Source organism: Athene noctua, chromosome 2 (genome assembly GCF_965140245.1).
Source record: "Athene noctua chromosome 2, bAthNoc1.hap1.1, whole genome shotgun sequence".
Taxonomy (NCBI): domain Eukaryota; kingdom Metazoa; phylum Chordata; class Aves; order Strigiformes; family Strigidae; genus Athene; species Athene noctua.
Window position 1 is genome coordinate 110012506 of NC_134038.1, and position 16735 is coordinate 110029240.

The window sequence follows — 16735 nt, forward strand, 5'->3', positions numbered from 1 at the left end:
ACCTACCCAAAGCTTTTTGGGCTGTTTCTTGTTAACGCAGCCCCTAGTCCCATCCACCCCCGGGGACCCCATGGGCTGGGGTGGTGGCAGGGCCCCCGGCTTTGTGCTGCACCAAACCACCTGGCCAAGGGCTCCAACATGGCACGGTGGTGGGATAGAGCTGCTCCAAAGCGGGGCCCTGCTGCCTGGGGAGCTGTGTGAAACATGGGCGGAAAAGGTCCTGTCCTACCGTGGCATAATTAAATGTACAAAGGACAAATCCATCAGGCAGAGAGAAGTAACGTGGGGAGGCCTAGAGCCCCCAGAAAGACAGCAGCATGGTCCAACATGCACCCCCCTGTAAGAAATGGGGAGCTGCAGCTAATCTGCTGCTAAAAACATGTTGGCAGTGGTAGGATAAATCATGAAACCCATTTCTCCTCGCTCCCGCCCCATTTGATCAGAAAAGCACATTTTTGTGTCAAAACACCAGCCTCGAAACGAGCCGGTCGGTTCCATTTCACATTGTTGTGTTCAGTATAGGGGTTCACCAGGCGCTCACAGACATTTAACAAGGCATCAGCCCTGCTTCGGCTTGATGTATTTCAGTGTGTGGGCTGTACAGAAATGCATGCATTGAATGGATACTTCACGGGATATGTTATTTTGCACAGTGCATTCTGGCAGAGGCAAAACAGGCCTAATATGTCACACCCAATGCAAACACGAGGTGATCCCAATTCAGCTGCCAGTTGTAGCCATGCACCCATGGAGAAGCTTGCAAGACAAAACTGTTGGACTGCAAATTCGGGTTTTGTGAGGGTCAGGTCAAGCCCTGTGGCGTACCGTTACCAGTCAGCTCTTTCCTGAAGACAAGCATTTCCGCACAACCCCTGCACATGGATGACCAAGGAGTTTTGGTGTGAGATGTGATCACTGGATTTCTTCCCTCTGAAAATCACATTATCCGTGGAAAGATGTTTTTTTGGACATGGAGGCCTGGGAATCGGCTGCTCTCAGGGAGTGTCCCTCACCATCTGCTCGTACATCTGTCAAATCCACTCACAAACCCCTGCCCAGAGTCCTTGTTCTGGAAACTGTAGGATAGATTAGCACTCCTTTTTATTTTCCTATGCTGCTATGATGTGAACACAAGGGAAAATTCAGACGGAAGGAATATTTTGTTTGGTTTGAGGCAGGTATGCACATTTTAGATGCATGCAGTTCAAATCTCCAGGGACGCTGAGCTAGAGGGGAAACCCTTGGCCACAGCTCAGCTGTGCATCAACTGCAGGAGCCCATGGGAGCAGAGACTGTGCTGGTCCTCCCCCCCCTTTTTAAAGCCCTTTCAATGTTTTTTATTATTTTTTCAAATTAATATTTCCCTCCTATGGTGACTGATGGAAGCATCTGAGCTTTTGAATATTTTAATGAATATTTATTAATTTGCTTGAAAATTATTCAGTATTCTTTTTCTATTGGTTTTATCTGCCTGAATTTTAGATCATTTTTCTTTATTACATTTGTGTTCTTGTTTTTTTTTTTAATTATAGTACAATGAGGAAAGCAAAAGAAAGTTTTCTCCTGTTTGATTTTGTTCCTCAGGGCCCAAATCCTGCAATGAATCCTTCTCATTCAGGCACCTGAGAATGTGCAAGTACAAAACTCAGGATTCCTGGTATACATTTCACTTGTCATTCTCCAATAGAAAATAGATTAGCTATGTACATAAACACAGATATGTACATAAACACAGATATGTATATACACAGATGCATGAGCATCTCCTATAACATCCAAGGCATTTAGATGTTTATGACTAGATTCATAGTACATGATTTGTGGGATCCAGCAGCTATTGCTAAGTTTGGAGCCAAGTTTAAACTTTTTTGGCAGTCACTAGGACTAAACGAAGGATGTGGAGTTTAGATCAGCTACATTGTCTTTTGAAAGGGTAGAGGGGTGCCTCTATCCTTCACCATGGTCTATACCAGGGGTCCAACATGAGCAGGTTCCTAGTTCTCTTCCACTAAGCAGAATGAATTGGGACCTTTGTCTTTAAAATACACCTTCATTTCACCGGAGGTTCACCTTGTTCTCACATCTCTGATCCAGAGACAGCACAGTGCAAGGAGATTCCTTAAATCCCTGCCCAAGACGTAATGGTTGGGTGCAAAAGCCTCTATGAGTGACTTCACCACAAATTATTTCTGTTTAGACTCACTTGTCTAACCTTCAAACATGTAGCATAGGCTCCCAGCCCTGCTGGAAGTCTTATTTAAGGCAGCATTTACATCAGTAGCTGCACTGATATACATGCTGAAGAACATCTACCTTGAAGAGACTTAAATAATGATGCAAATTATTTCAGTAATTTTATTCATGCTGTTTATGGGGGAAAGAACACAGGCAGCTCCTCCACATTCGCCTCCCCCTTCTGGGGCCTTGGGTATCTGGATGGATTGCAATGGTCTTTGATGGACAACAAAAGCTCTTTTGTTCTGTCAAAGAAGCTGAGCCAATAACGCCCCAAAGAAGTCAGCACCAAGAGCTCCACTCACCCAACCAAAAACAAAAGAATAAAGTGTGCAGCAATGCAAATTATCTTTCTTAGAGAATGAGCCCCTTCCATCATCTCAACCCCTCTGCATTCCTACAGAAGGATCTTTCAGGCTGCCAGCATCTTTTCACTGTCATCCTATTGCTCTGCTTCAGTCTGTCAACCCCTATCACTGTCAGATTTGCTGATAATTAAGTAGTATCTCCTCTTTCTTCACCTCAGAAAATTGCAAGTGCCAACTAACGCTTTTAAAACTACTGTCAAGGGGCCCAAAAGATCGATAGTGGCATATCCTTCACTGACATCCAGCCTTGTTTTTTTTTAAAATCAGCCACATCCCCATAGTCAATGAGAACTGTTAGCCTCAAAACCATGTTTCATGGTGTCTCCAGAGGCAAGGTTCCTCACTGAGCAAACCTAGTCTATGCTAAGAAAATTTCCCTGCTAAGGTTAAATTTGATTTAAAAATCGACCCTGTTACACTGCTACAATGTAAATAAAATTTAACCTCAAATAGATTTAGATGTATCTTCTAGTGGTTTGATTTAATTCAAAACATTATCAACACCTAGGTAGCACTCAGAGTTGGCATTGGTGAAGGCAGATTAATTTTACATGGATGTAATTATCAAAACTCAAGCAGATGTAGCCTTACTCTGAAGTGAGGATGGAGGAGGAGAAGTCAGCACAGCTTCTTGATTGCTATGTGACCAGGCCCTGCTCCACAGACCCAGTGAGTGCTAATGCTTGAAGGGAAAGGAGAAGCTTCCCTCTCCTTCTCTTCCCTCCATCCTTTGTTAAGTCCAGTAACAGCAACATTCAACTTTTCCTGGCAGAGCCATACTTCAGCTAAAAGATGGGCACAGAGCTTTGTGTTAAAATGCCACAGCATAGCTTTGTAGGATAAAATGTCTTATTTCCCAGCCCGATGCCACAAGTATGAGGGCAAGTCAATGGAAGCCAGATAACTTGCAATTCTGAAAGGAAATACCTTTTAGGCAACGTGTAATCAGCCTGTGGAACTCGTTGCCACAGGATGCTGTTGTGGCCAAGAGCTTAACAAAGAAATTCCCCAACAATTCATACCAGTGGGACCTCGCCAGCCCTCAAAATTTATCGTAGACCACCATGTAGCTCTAGATCCATGTGGGGCTTTGCACTCTGGTCACAGTGCAGGGGAGGGCTGTGACCATGCATTACATCTAGGCTGTGTGTAATATTGCCTGGGGCCTCTGTGAAAGCAAGGCTTGGTTTGATCCACAAACCAGCTGCAGTCTTCTTGTCATGGCAGCGTCTACATGTGGAACCATATGCTCATTAAAGCAGTCCTCTTGCCACCCAGATTAGAAGACCTGTTGCAGCACACCATGGTTCCCTTCCAGCCTGTGAGCTAAAACTCTCTTTCCATGTAGGCAGCACAGGAGGGATGGTGTGTGCTTGCATCGCTCACTACGGTGCCAGTGTCAGTTTGTATCTGGAATGCATAACTGGGCTTCACAAAACCCTACCCCACAGAGCACCAGTTTATGAGGCACCACCAGGAACAGGGCTGGAGAAGCACATGTGGGGAGGTACGCAGACAACTGTAGTATTGGCAACTGTATTAGGAAACACCAAAAACTGTTTTGGAAGGCATATAGACGCTCCCAATCTGCCTACTCTGGAATTTCATGCATTCTCCCAGGGTCATCCAAAAGCCTTCAGAGGCTCTGGGCAGCGTGCCCGTATGTGCAGTTCTGCACACCATCTGAAGTTATCCTTTCAGACTTCAGACCAAGCTTCATGACTTAAATCAGCATTGCAGTTCATTCTGACCCCTCTGCAACTGGCCTCTTTTACATGCAACACAGCTCTTCCTTTCCTCATGTAAGTGTGGACCCTTGGCAGCTTAAAATGTCCTGCAGTGCTCAGAAGTCTAGCACTTTTAGCAAATTTCCCTACAGGACAAAAGATGGTTGAAAACTGTCACTTACCCTAGGATTTCCTGTAAACATTTAAAAAGTTCTTCTGGTTTTTAATCAGATCTCAAGCCATTTCCAAAACAGTTCTTTATGAAAATATTTGGGGTTTCTAAGTTTTTTTGTTACTGCTGTAACAAGAATACCTGTGTCCAAACCCCATGTACTTCTCTGCTGTCCACTCCTGCTTTACCTAGGTGCATGGACTACTCCTAATCAATGTCAGGAGTGAGTCTGAAAGCGTGGCATCTGGAAAATCAAGTGGTATTCTATGACCAAATGAATGGTTAGGTGATAGTGGTATTGCTGGTTGATACAAATGGGGTCTTAGTACCTAACCCCAATGTCAGTCCCTGGTGGCAATGGGAATTTAGCCATGAACTTGGAGGGGGCAGGGAAGGGATTGCATTAACTTTTTTCTGTGATGAACGGATGGCTTAAAACCACTGCTGTGAAGGCATCTTATCTCTGTCTAAGAAAGTATATACAATTTCCTAGAAATTTTTAAGACGCTACGTGCCAGGAAGTGTAAGATCTCACGGCAGCTGTTTCAAAGATTACTGTAAACAGGTTTCCTCTTGCGTAGTCTATGGATGGCAAGGCCCTTCCATCGTGTCACTGTATAGTGGGAACTTTACTGCGTAATTCAAAATTACAAATATTTACAAAATTACAAAATAATAGTCAAAAGCTCATTTTACCCTGTTCCCTACTTCGATGGGAGCCCTGCTGTTTCTTCCAGTCAGTGAGCTGGCCTCTTGCCCAGACCATATATCTCTTATGACAGGCTCCTTAAGGACCAAATCTAAATGGAAGCCAAAAGAAATATGTCTTACTAAGTGACACAGGGGTAACTTTCTGAGTCTGATTCTGAGCCCATTTTAACTGATTTTGCACATATACAACTCTGCTGGCTTTAACTGCATTAATCCAGATTTGTACTGATGCAAGCAGAGAGCCCCAGTGCCTTTGACATTGGTACAAAAACAAATTTCTAAAAATGCTGAAGTTGCAACCAGTGACCTAGGCAGTATTTTAACAATTGCATTCACATCTGGCCTCTGAAAGATTTCTCCGTTGTTTGTCTGCGTCGTTGTTAGCAGAGCCAAATCACTATGTTACCCTAGGTAAGGGGAGGCGGGGGAACATTCATGGTCTCTTACGCTTAATTGCTACTGAGAGAGTTGTAGGAACAACTGATACCAAAACCAAACCGAAACAGAATAATCTTCTACAGCCTTGACTGAGCCTTTTACCAGGCTTTCAGGGCCAGACTGCCCCTGCTCCTGACACAGGTACTGCACACCTTTTCCAGGAGGTCTGAGAAGGGCAGGAAAGGGCTTAGGCTGGTGTTGCTGGTGTTGGGAGCAAACAGTACCATCCCAAGCGATGTCAGAATGTCTGCCCTTTTCTGTGCCTCTGCCAGAGCTTGTTTAGACCCAGTGCTGTTCTTCTTTTTCACCACCAAATACCCCAGAAGTCCTTGTCAAAAAGAATGTTTACCAGGGTAAACGTTCAGCCTACCATGAGGACTCAAAGCACCTCTGAAGCTTGAGGTTTGATTCATAGAGAAAGTATTCCCATGATGCACCTATTCTGGGTGGTTTTTTTGATACTTTATATTTATAAGGTGCATTTCTCATGTACCTCTCAAGGTATGTGCTTTGCCTTCTCAAATATTCTCACCCTTAGGACTGGATTTTATTTCTACCTGATCTAATGTAGATTTGCTCAGAGAAACTGCGCTGTAGCAACTTCCACCTCTATTTGCAGGAGTGTGGGCTCACCACAGGGCATGGTCTGTCCCTCTTGCTGCTGTTGAGCTGTATTGAACTGGGACATGCGAAACAGCAGCAGCATTGGGCCCATAGTGCCATTGCCTAGCAAAATCCTACTGAAATTGATGGCACAATGAAAGTGCAAAAGACTAGATGGTGACTGATCTTCTGTTGGGGAGACACAAAATGGCAGGTGTGGAGTAGTGTGAGGAAGCCTCATGCTGTGCGCCGATACCAGCATTACAGATAAGGTAATGGGTTGTCAGTCTGCTTTCACTTCCTGAGCATACCCCATAGTTTATTTGGTGAATAAATCTTTCCTCATCTCTGTTCTCCTTTTTACCTCCCCCACTGAGTTCATCCCATTCTTGTTTTAGGAAGGCACCCCGACTGGAGTCCTTTTCTGTCGAGAGGAGAGAGTGCAATTTAGCTGGTCTGTAGCCGTCTGTTTCCATTCATTCCTGAGGTTTTCCAGCTGCCCATGAAAACAATGCACTGATACACTCTGTGCGGACTTGAATCATGTCCAGAGCAAAGGGTTAGGTGGGGCTGGGAGATCTGGGGAGTGTTCTTTGTCCTGGAAAATGGAGCGGATACCAGCACGACAAGGTCAGAAAGACAATGGCGAAGGAGCAGTCTGCTGACTCCCCAGCCCACACATGATCCACACGCCAGAATTTGGGTTTAAGCATCCAGCTCCTCGCTGGGCAAATGTCAGGAGTACCATACTAAAGCATCTAAGTGCTGGGAAGGAAAACAAACAGAATTCCAAATGGGGGCTGGTGTTGCATTTTCACAGGTGTAAAGTAGACAGATTTCATCAGAAAGGGTGTAATATTTAGTTAATTTTTTCAGTTAAACTCTCTCTTTCTCCTTTTATGTCCCTTCCTTTTCATGGAGAGGCATAAAGTGAATAATAAAAAATGCTAACAAACAGCACAACTTCTTGATTTATACCGCCAGCAGATCTCAGGCAGAACTCCCCATTGAGTTTGAGGGAACAGCCTGATTAAAAATTGATGCCACAATATGGTCTGTCTTAGAAACAACACTCACAAGTGAAATTCATCTAAGATATAAACCGTGACATTTAAAATGCCTGTTGGGTGAAACTCGACCAAAAAAAAAAAAAAATGGTGTGTGTGGCTCTGGAGAATAAAGGCAATTGCCGTGCCACTTTATGGAATATCATGTGTGAATCACTGAAGATAGTAAGTCTTCTGCTGCCTTTTTTGTGGCTTCAAGAGGTTAACTTCTTCTCAGAGCCATTCACCAGGGTGGGAAATAAGAACCGCGTGCGTGTGCCACAGAGCTATGTCTGGTCTGGGTATGCGGGTGATCCAGATTTCGTGTTGTTTGCCTGAGAGACCCACTGGAGAGAATAATGAGGGGGTTCAAAAGAAGAATATTCTTTCTGCCAGAAGTGGTCTTTTAACCAGGCCTTTGCTTATTTGTTGGGGGAGATTACTCACAGGGTCACCTGGCAAAAATGACTGGAAGTTATGAAAGAAAGGGCCTCCTGCCAACTATTTAAGAGAAAGAGGGAGAGAAATGGAGAAGAAACGGGAGAAAGAACAGTGAGTTGGCTGCAGGGAAAGGGACATTTTGTGATTCAGAGGAGAGGCCAAGAACCAAGGCTGTAAAGGGAAGGAGAGGACCCTGGGCTCTTTAGAAGGCTCCGTGCTATGTTCTGGTGGCATTCAAGCATAAATTGAAAGCTGACGTGAATAAAAGACACATGCTTTGTGGAGCCCTTATGGCAGATGTGGAGCTCTAGAAAGCGGTGAGCATAAAGCACCAGAGTGACCTGGGCCTCAGCACTGCTTCTAGAGGTGTAGGGCAGCTGGTCTTCCCCATCCCACTTCCAAAGAGGCGCAAAGAGAGCCTGTGCTGCAAAAGCAAGACCAGGAGGCTTAGCCCAGTTGCTCACTGGTTGTTAGTTGTTTGCTGTGCCCAAAGAGGTACTTTGATGAAAGGGAGGGTTCCTCTGAGATACCCCCATAAATCTCAGCCTGGGCTATTGTCACACCAGCAGGGACCTTCTGGGCCCAAGGCAGGGCCGTTTCTCAGAGAATCTGGCCTTGATCATGCCAACAAGGAAAGCTGTTGCAAGGCAGCAGCAATGCACCCACTGAGATCCAAGGCCAATGAAAATATACAGACCCAGCACAGCTCCCTGCAGTTTACACCACTTTGACAAAACATCTGCTTGCCTGGAATAAAATCCCTCCCCTATTCTAAGCAGATACAGTTCCCCCTGAAATAGCAATAGGAGCTGCTGCATCTGCTCACACCATGGCCAGGCTTCAGCCCCATGAGGATGAGGCCTTAGCTAAATCAGGCTGAGCTGCCTGCTTTATCTTATACTCTCCTGTGAATAACTTTTCTTATTACACCTCTTTACACAAGTGTCAAACCCCAAGCAGGCAGGAAAGCTGTCCAAAATACAGAAGAATTATGACAGAGGCTCAAACATCACGGGGTTTGGAAAAGTTATTCATTTAGTAAAAAAGTAAATGTGCAAATCAAACTCTGGCAGCATTTGTGTGGTGATAATCATGCTGATTAAGTGTTCGAGCCTCAGGCTGTGCTGGGAACGGCACTAGGACCTAGAAAATAACCACCCCATGCTTTTGGAAGACAGCTGCAGGCTCTTCCTGTTCTGCTCTGTAAGTGATCCATCTCCTCTCACAGATCTGTTCATTTTGGATGCAATTGCTCAAAATATGCATTACTTATGGTCATACAGATAAATACAAAGGGGGCTAGCAGTTGTGCTCTTAACCCTTCAGATCCCTATTAGGCCTAGCTATGAAATGAGGAAGCAAAGACTCAGAGCCCAGTTTTACCTACAACTGACTTTGATAAAGCCGAGTTACATTAGCTGAGGCTATTAACCTCAGTGAATATACTTTTTCTCTCTCCTCTCTAAATTTGGCAATAGTCTCCATGACCATTTGCTCATGGTGAAGGAAAGGAGAAGCTGATCAAACCAATGACCTTGATTCAATTCCAGCCCTAAATTTGATATACCATTTTCATCTAATCAGAGCTCTACAAGGGTGTTGCTAATAAGTATCTGATGTTTAAGGTGTGGAGATAAATTCCCAAGCAACCAGCAGGAGGAAACAATCAAGACAGAGGAGATGCTATTTACCTTGTTCAGCTGCTTTGGGACTTTTCTCTCCCTTCCTCCTGCATGAATTTCACAACTAAACCACTGAAATGATAAAAGCAATAGCTACTTTGCAGAGGTACTACTGAAATATGCAGTCTTGGAGCTCTTGAACAGGAATGGAAATGTGAAGAGTGACTTTTAACCATATAGAAACATATCCATGCTATGCACCAGCTATTTGGCTGCAGTAAATTGGTGCAGTAGGGCTAAACAAACTTGATTGAACTACCTGGCTTTCTTGATGTGCCAGTTCTGCACCAGCCTCCTAAACCAGCCAGTGTCCCTCTGGGACAGGCTGCAGTAGCCAATGCACAGCTCTGGGCCTGCCCCTAATTCACGCTAATACGCACTGATTGCCTTTGATGCTGGGTAATCACACTTTGCAACTGGGAAATCAGAGCTTCCCTGTCATTGCTGCACCCAGTAGAAGTCAAAAAACAGCAAAGGATTGAGACTGACATCTTCTGACACAGTTTTGGGTCTTCTGCATACAAACTAAAGTGCTCTGCTGCATCTTTCAAGGAATGATTTGGACCCAAATTTAAAAAATCACTGATTTGAATGCTTTTATTATTGTTGTTATTACTATTATTCTTACTATTGTTATTCTGTCCCTCTAGGGAGGTGCTGGGCAAGGAACACCTTCTGCAATAATTCCATGCAACCTCTGAGAACTGGGGGTAACCTCTGCCCTCCCCGGGAGCTTCCATCATCTTGACAGCAAGTTTGTGCTAAAGAGTCAAATGCCAATTTGAAAGAAAAAGGAAACAGGGGAAAAAAAATACCCCAAGAACTGGAACAAGGGAAACTTTGTCTTGTACTTCTTTCCAGCCAAAGAACTCTTTAATAGCAAACTATTAGACAAATCCCAGGCCTGGGGGGTTATTACAGAGGTTTTGGATTCCTAGCAGAATTTTTTCTGTGTGTGTCCAAACCTATATTGTCTGAATGCAGCTGAAAAGAAGAATCATTCAGTGTAATCAGAAGTTTTTCCAGTATCGTTGAAGTCCCTATTTCTGATGGGATGTGTGATCCTTAACTGTCAAGGGAGCTGACTGTTAAGTATCATTTATTAATAAATTGTAGGAAGAGAAGTTTGAAACCTTTGAGATGCAGATTTTCAGCTGTGTAGTTAGACCTGAACAGAAATTATAATTTCCAGAAGTCAAACGGTGTTTGCTTGCTTTTTTTATTAGCTCTCTTTTTAAAAGGTAGATGACAAATGAATCTAGACACAACCTCCAGTGAAAAAAGAAGCTCCCTTATTTTCAGAAAAATAATTTCAAAGGGCAAGTCAGTAATAGCAAGATACACAAAAAATAAAACCTCTGGAATCCTGTTATTATTATTATTATTATTATTATTATTATTATTATTATTATTATTATTATTATTATTATTATTATTATTGTAGGTTCAGATGACTCAAATGTTATTATTTTCTTCTTGCATTACCAGCCAAGAAAACCAATGACAACCACATAAAGCTCTGCAAATCTCAGCAGTTTTGATTCCCACTTACATTACTGGAGCAGCTGTTGCAGTTGCATAGTTTAGCAGGTCAGCTCTGCATGTGGACTGGCCCACATTGTGCTTGCTCGAACACTTTAAGAGAAGGATTCATGTACAGCCTACCCTGCAGAAATAAACTAAACTTATAGTCTTAGGCATGTTACTGTGTCAGAAGGGGCTCAGTTATGTGCTAGTACCTCATGGCTTATATAGCGCATAGCACTGGTTCATGTGCAGCTAAGAGACTTCTTTTGGTGGTGGCCACCTTTGGTAAAGTATGCAAGGAAGAGGTCCATTCCACAGACACTTTTTTGGTATTGCTCTCTCTAAGCTGTTGGTTTCCAACAGCACAAAAAATGCAAGGGGAAAGTCAGCTGAAACCACAGAGTCTTGCCCATCTATGAGTCACGATCATTCACCCACCTTCCCACCACCATGATCATGGGGCAGCAACACCAAAGCTTAAAAGGACCTCTCCCAAACCATCCATAAACCTATGCTGACCGTGAGCGGGTTGTCTTGCCTGGTATGGTGTTTTGTGCAGAAGGAATTGCACCGCTCTCTTAACCCCTCACAGATGATGAGCAACACTGGTGTCCACCAAGAACTAGTTACACTAGAAAACAGCTATCTTAGTTTATATCAGGCTAAACAAACCAAGTGGCAGCATCCCAAAATTGCTGCAATGAGTTAAAGTAATTCTTTTAAAAATGCAGTTTTTCCATGAAATAACAGGGACTGATCCTTCACCATCCCAGCTGTTGGAGTACAGGAGCACACAGAACCATTCTGAGTGAGAGGAAGGATTGAGCGCATTTTGGACTGTGTGAGTGCAGGTGTGAATGCCTACACAAAGTGCAGATCTACCGCAATCCACTAGACACCATCATATTTAAAGAAGGAATTTACATTAACAATTTCAATATGATTTCATGTTTGCTTTACGCACAATTTCACTGAATAAACTGGTACATTCCTCCATATGTTAACATCCTTAAACCAGGACAGCTTGACTTGATTACAAACTGACTTATGCTGAACCACAAAAAGATGGTCGGTTGTCCATGGAAAACATGGTGCACCTGTTTGTTCTTTCCTCAGTGTTGCTCCCTGGAAAATTAATACACATTTTACTTCTGTCCTTTTCTACTTTCTTCCATATGTTTGGTTTCCTTCATAGTCACCAGTAAATATGGGAACAGCTCAAATTGTGTGAGATGTTATTGTACCTCCTCTGATGACTGAATGGTTACTCTTGGAACAAGAGGACACCAAGCTACATGAGTCCCAACTCCTGGAGGCTGATTTAACTGAATTTAACCTCTTCAATAAACCAGATGATTTAAAATTAAAAACTAAAACAAATCACCATTTTCAATGCTGAAGATGCTGGCCATGTCAGGCAGGTGTCATCTGATTCAAGGACTTGTCAGCTCTATCAGATTTGCTCCTGGACAAGAGTTTGAGCCCATGGATAGTAAAAATTGCAAAGCCAAACCTGTTTGCAACCAAGTTAATTTTCTTTTTACTTAAATACAACAGGGCAAAGAAAGCTAAAAACAAACCAGATGAAGCATGGGACCCAGGGTATCTGTCAATGCTTCTAGAGTACTAAGATGTGTCTCTTCTCTAGTTTTCACCCTGTAATTACTTAGGCTTTAACAGTGACCATGGCTCTCCTCCTAGTGCCAGAGGTTGGAGATTTCCTTTGAAGCTGTTTGTTTCCTTTCTGCAATCAAAGAGGTCACTGTTGAGCAAGACTTTATGCTTAAAGAACTAATAAAACAGCTCTAGCAGACTCCAGGGAGTGCATTAATTTTTACCAGTCCAGATAGGTGTCTCTGGAGGAGGAGGAAGAAAACACGTGAAGATACGAGTGTTGGGTGGCCTCAATAGCAGGATAATGCCTCTTGAAATCACCAGGGAAGGGAGGTGGCTCTGCAGCCCATTCGCCTGTGTAAGCAGTTAGTAGAGATTCGTTTGAGCTGTGACAACATCAAACATGCCAACAGAGGATCAGTAGGCAGTTTCCTCCTTACCTTGGCTATATATTCATGCACTGGGTAATATAGCAATGCAAAAGTAACGCAGGTGCTCAGATATCTTCCAAGGATTCATTTGAAAGAGATATTCCATCAAATTCCCACATTATCCAGCTACAGAGAAAGGACATTTGTGTATGCAGGCATTCTGGCAGGAGCTATTTGCTTTGGGGCCAGACGTAATTCAAAGTCATTCTGAATATTACACTTCAGCAGCCTGGCCAAGCCCAGTAATGCTGATTATTAGGGCTTTCCTGGTTTTCCAGACGGGGCTGATTTCATTTTAGTTCTCTCCCTTGTAATTAATAACTTGTCCCTTTTGTTCATTTTTGAATCTTTGTTTTATCTCTAGCATTTTGTAGAATAGTTCCCGATTTACTTAATCCATTGCTTGCCTCCTCAGTGCACGTAGCAGAACTCATTCAGCCATACAGTTTAATGACGTACAGCTCAAATCTCTGCTGCACAATCTCACATCCACTTCACATCAAGCTGGCATTTCTGTCATTTATATTTTATATGCTATAAACTCACAAATCATACCACTTCATGCTAGAACAATGTCAATAATCTTTAAAAAAAAACCACCCTAACCACTAGCAAACATATGGGATCTGTACGTTCTGTCCTTTAAACAAGTGCAGATTTAGCAAGGAGGGGGAGGGAAAAGGAAGAGAAGGAGAGGCACATCCCCCCACTGCCAACGCAATGCATGTTCCTGAAGCATCAGTGTTTGGATTAGGCCCTTGGCTACCCTACTTAAGTTTCAAATCAAGAAAAAATAGATGGAATTCAATTCCCCACTGCCAGTTTTTAGCAATATTAGACTTATGCATACAGAGGATTTTTTAAAATAGTGTTCACATGAGACTAGCTGTTTGCATTGAGAGTGTGTTCATAAATGGGATATCAGATGTTGAAAAATGATGAGTATTTGGGCTGTAAGGATATTACAGGCGTCTGTAAAACATGCTATAGGTGGCTAAACGCTAGCTGGTTACAAATAGGGTTCCACACAACAGCATGGATTAACCAGACTGCTATTTTTGTGCTTTTAACTCCTAGTATGCAGCAGAGTTTAGTCCAGGACTTGGACTCCTAAGTACTTTCACAATTTAAATAACAAATATTAATCTACTAGAACATATAAACAAATGATGAGTTTGGAGTGTATAGATGAAGTGGTCTTGCACACAGTAGCTGTATATTGGAGTCAGCCTCTACATCCGTGTGTACGTGCGCAGTCCCATGTATCCCGTTAAAGACAAGGAGGGATGTCAGTGGGTCCCTCTAAGGGCTGGTCTGCACAGAGGGAGGTTGAACCACTGAACACTGGAAGCCATAGAGCAGAGTATCTGCAGTACCGCAAGTCTGACCCCAACATTAGTGGGACAGTCACCATCCCTGGATGTGTGCACTGAGAAACCCAGGTGTGGGGATTTCTGGGCTTACGCTGTTGTGTTCAGGGGAATGTGGGTGGATGGTTGTTCTTTATTTTCTTTTCTTTTGTCCTTCAACTACTTAGAGCATCTGGAATTCTAGCTAGTGTATATTTTAAAGCCTTTGTTTCTTTATCCTTCATGCTGCACCGTGACATTGAATGTGCTTCAAATGAATGAAAACCTTCCTTTAAAGCTACTCACAGTTCAATGCCTGTCATTCTTTGGGACCACATTTGGGTTTTTTTAACAGATTAATGGCCAGAAGGTCACAACAGGGAGTAATGCATAGGACTGAATATTATCTTTTAATAGAGTGCATTGAGCTCAGGAGCCGATTAGAGCCTTCATGAAGCAAGAGCAACACTAATCCTGGAAGGATTCCTAAAATCTTTCGTAAGCTGCATTTAATTAAAAGAAAATGAAATACGCAAGAGTTGATGCATGAGTTGTACATTTGTGCATCCCACTCAATGAATGAATCATTTCCCTGCCTTCTTCTCTGACACAGAAATACCTTGCAATCTATTAAAGATGGTTTCATATTTTTACAGCTCCAATGGACCACATGTCACCACAAGCCACCCAGGACACAGCCATTGCAGGCCAGAGTTAGTCGGGTATAACTATAGTGCTTCTGCAATGATTTGAGTAGAGGATGGTATCCAGACTGTAGGCTGTCTGCAAGAGGACATAATTACTTGTGTCACTGTTAAAGCAAATATCACCCAAACTATTGTTAAATTCACAAGGTAGAGGGGTTTTTTCTATTTCCATACCCTCTGTAACACATATGGCATATATGTGTCTGGGGAAAATCTCAATCAACACAACTCTACCAACGGTACCACAGGAACAGCGCATGTCCTTCTCACACAGGCACAGGCCTGGTTGTTACCAATTGCCCCAGTCCTGTTACTGGTAGGGAGCCACAGGGAGTCAAGAAGCTCTAACTGGAAAGATGAATGACAAGGCAGATGAGCGTGAACTGATGGAATGGCAGCCGGATCCAGTGCCGGATTGGGATGCAGTACGGGACCAACCAGCCCCCTGCCCTGGCACAGAGCACAGACCCTTTCTCCTCCCGATTGCTCTGCAAAGGGCAGGATCCCACTGCAGACCTGCAAAGCAGAGCAGCCCTGAAGGTACATGCGCCTTGTTCTCCAGTGTGCTGGGGACCTGCCAGCCTCACTCATGTCCCTTTGAAGGGCTGGGGACAGTGGTTAGATCAGCATTCTTCCCAATGAATTAACATGGAGCCTTGCAGCTCTGCCAGCACCGTGCCTATGCCTGTCAGGATCCATCAGACAGCCAAGCCTTAACAGCTAATGGGATAACAGAGTGAAAAGAATAAAATTACTTCTTTCTGAAATAGCCAGAAACACTCTTAGCTAATACTGAACACAGTTTATGATTTTACAGAAGGGAGGCTACCTGACTTTTGGGCACAGAATGCAAGGGGAGGCACCCAGGCTGTAGTGGATGGTCCATAGCTGAACGGGCAGAGCTGTTCCCATCCCAGTTGTCAAGCACGGAGTGGGGTTTGGGAGAACTGAAATAACTGGGATGGACTGGGAGCACCGATGAGGCAGAAGGATGGGAAGATGGTTGTGCAGAAAGTGACAGTGCTGTGGCTGTTTTCTTTGCTGCCACCCCCTCAAAATGTCATTGTCAGCTGAAGGGCTTATGAATCAGGGAGCAAAGAGAAGATTACTCAGGCTTTGTGCCTTTGGGGAATTTTTAAATAATATATCTAAGATCAAAGTAACTCAGGACGAACTATTTCTATCACCTTTACATCAGGACCAGCATGTCACACTCAGACCCCTCAAGTTGGTCAGATCCTGACATGATCCTCACATGTGTCCTCACATGGCATGAGCAGACCCTCTGATGGCTGTGTGCCTGTGCTCACAGCACACGTGTGCAGCAATGTGACCCCTCCAGGCATCAGGAGTCAGCTGGGTCCTTCGTGTGGTGGCTCTGGATGGGGCAGAGTGAACACGTGTCAGATCACAAACACACCAAGAAGCATGTTCCCAGGTCTGCTTGTCACCACCAGTTCTGGGTCATCACCCCAGTGTCCTCCTTATAAATCACTGCAGAATGAAAAAACAAGTTCATAGCTTAGAAAGATTGCAAGTTTGCTCCCTCTTGCTCATGCAAGTGGTGGGAAAAAGTACTTAGAGCCAAAAGTTGGTGTTTAACAATTTATTCCACAGATCAGTGAGTAGGAAGGAAGGTGATGCCCAGTCTCAGCAGGCCATTGCTGGTAGGATGAAAGCTCAG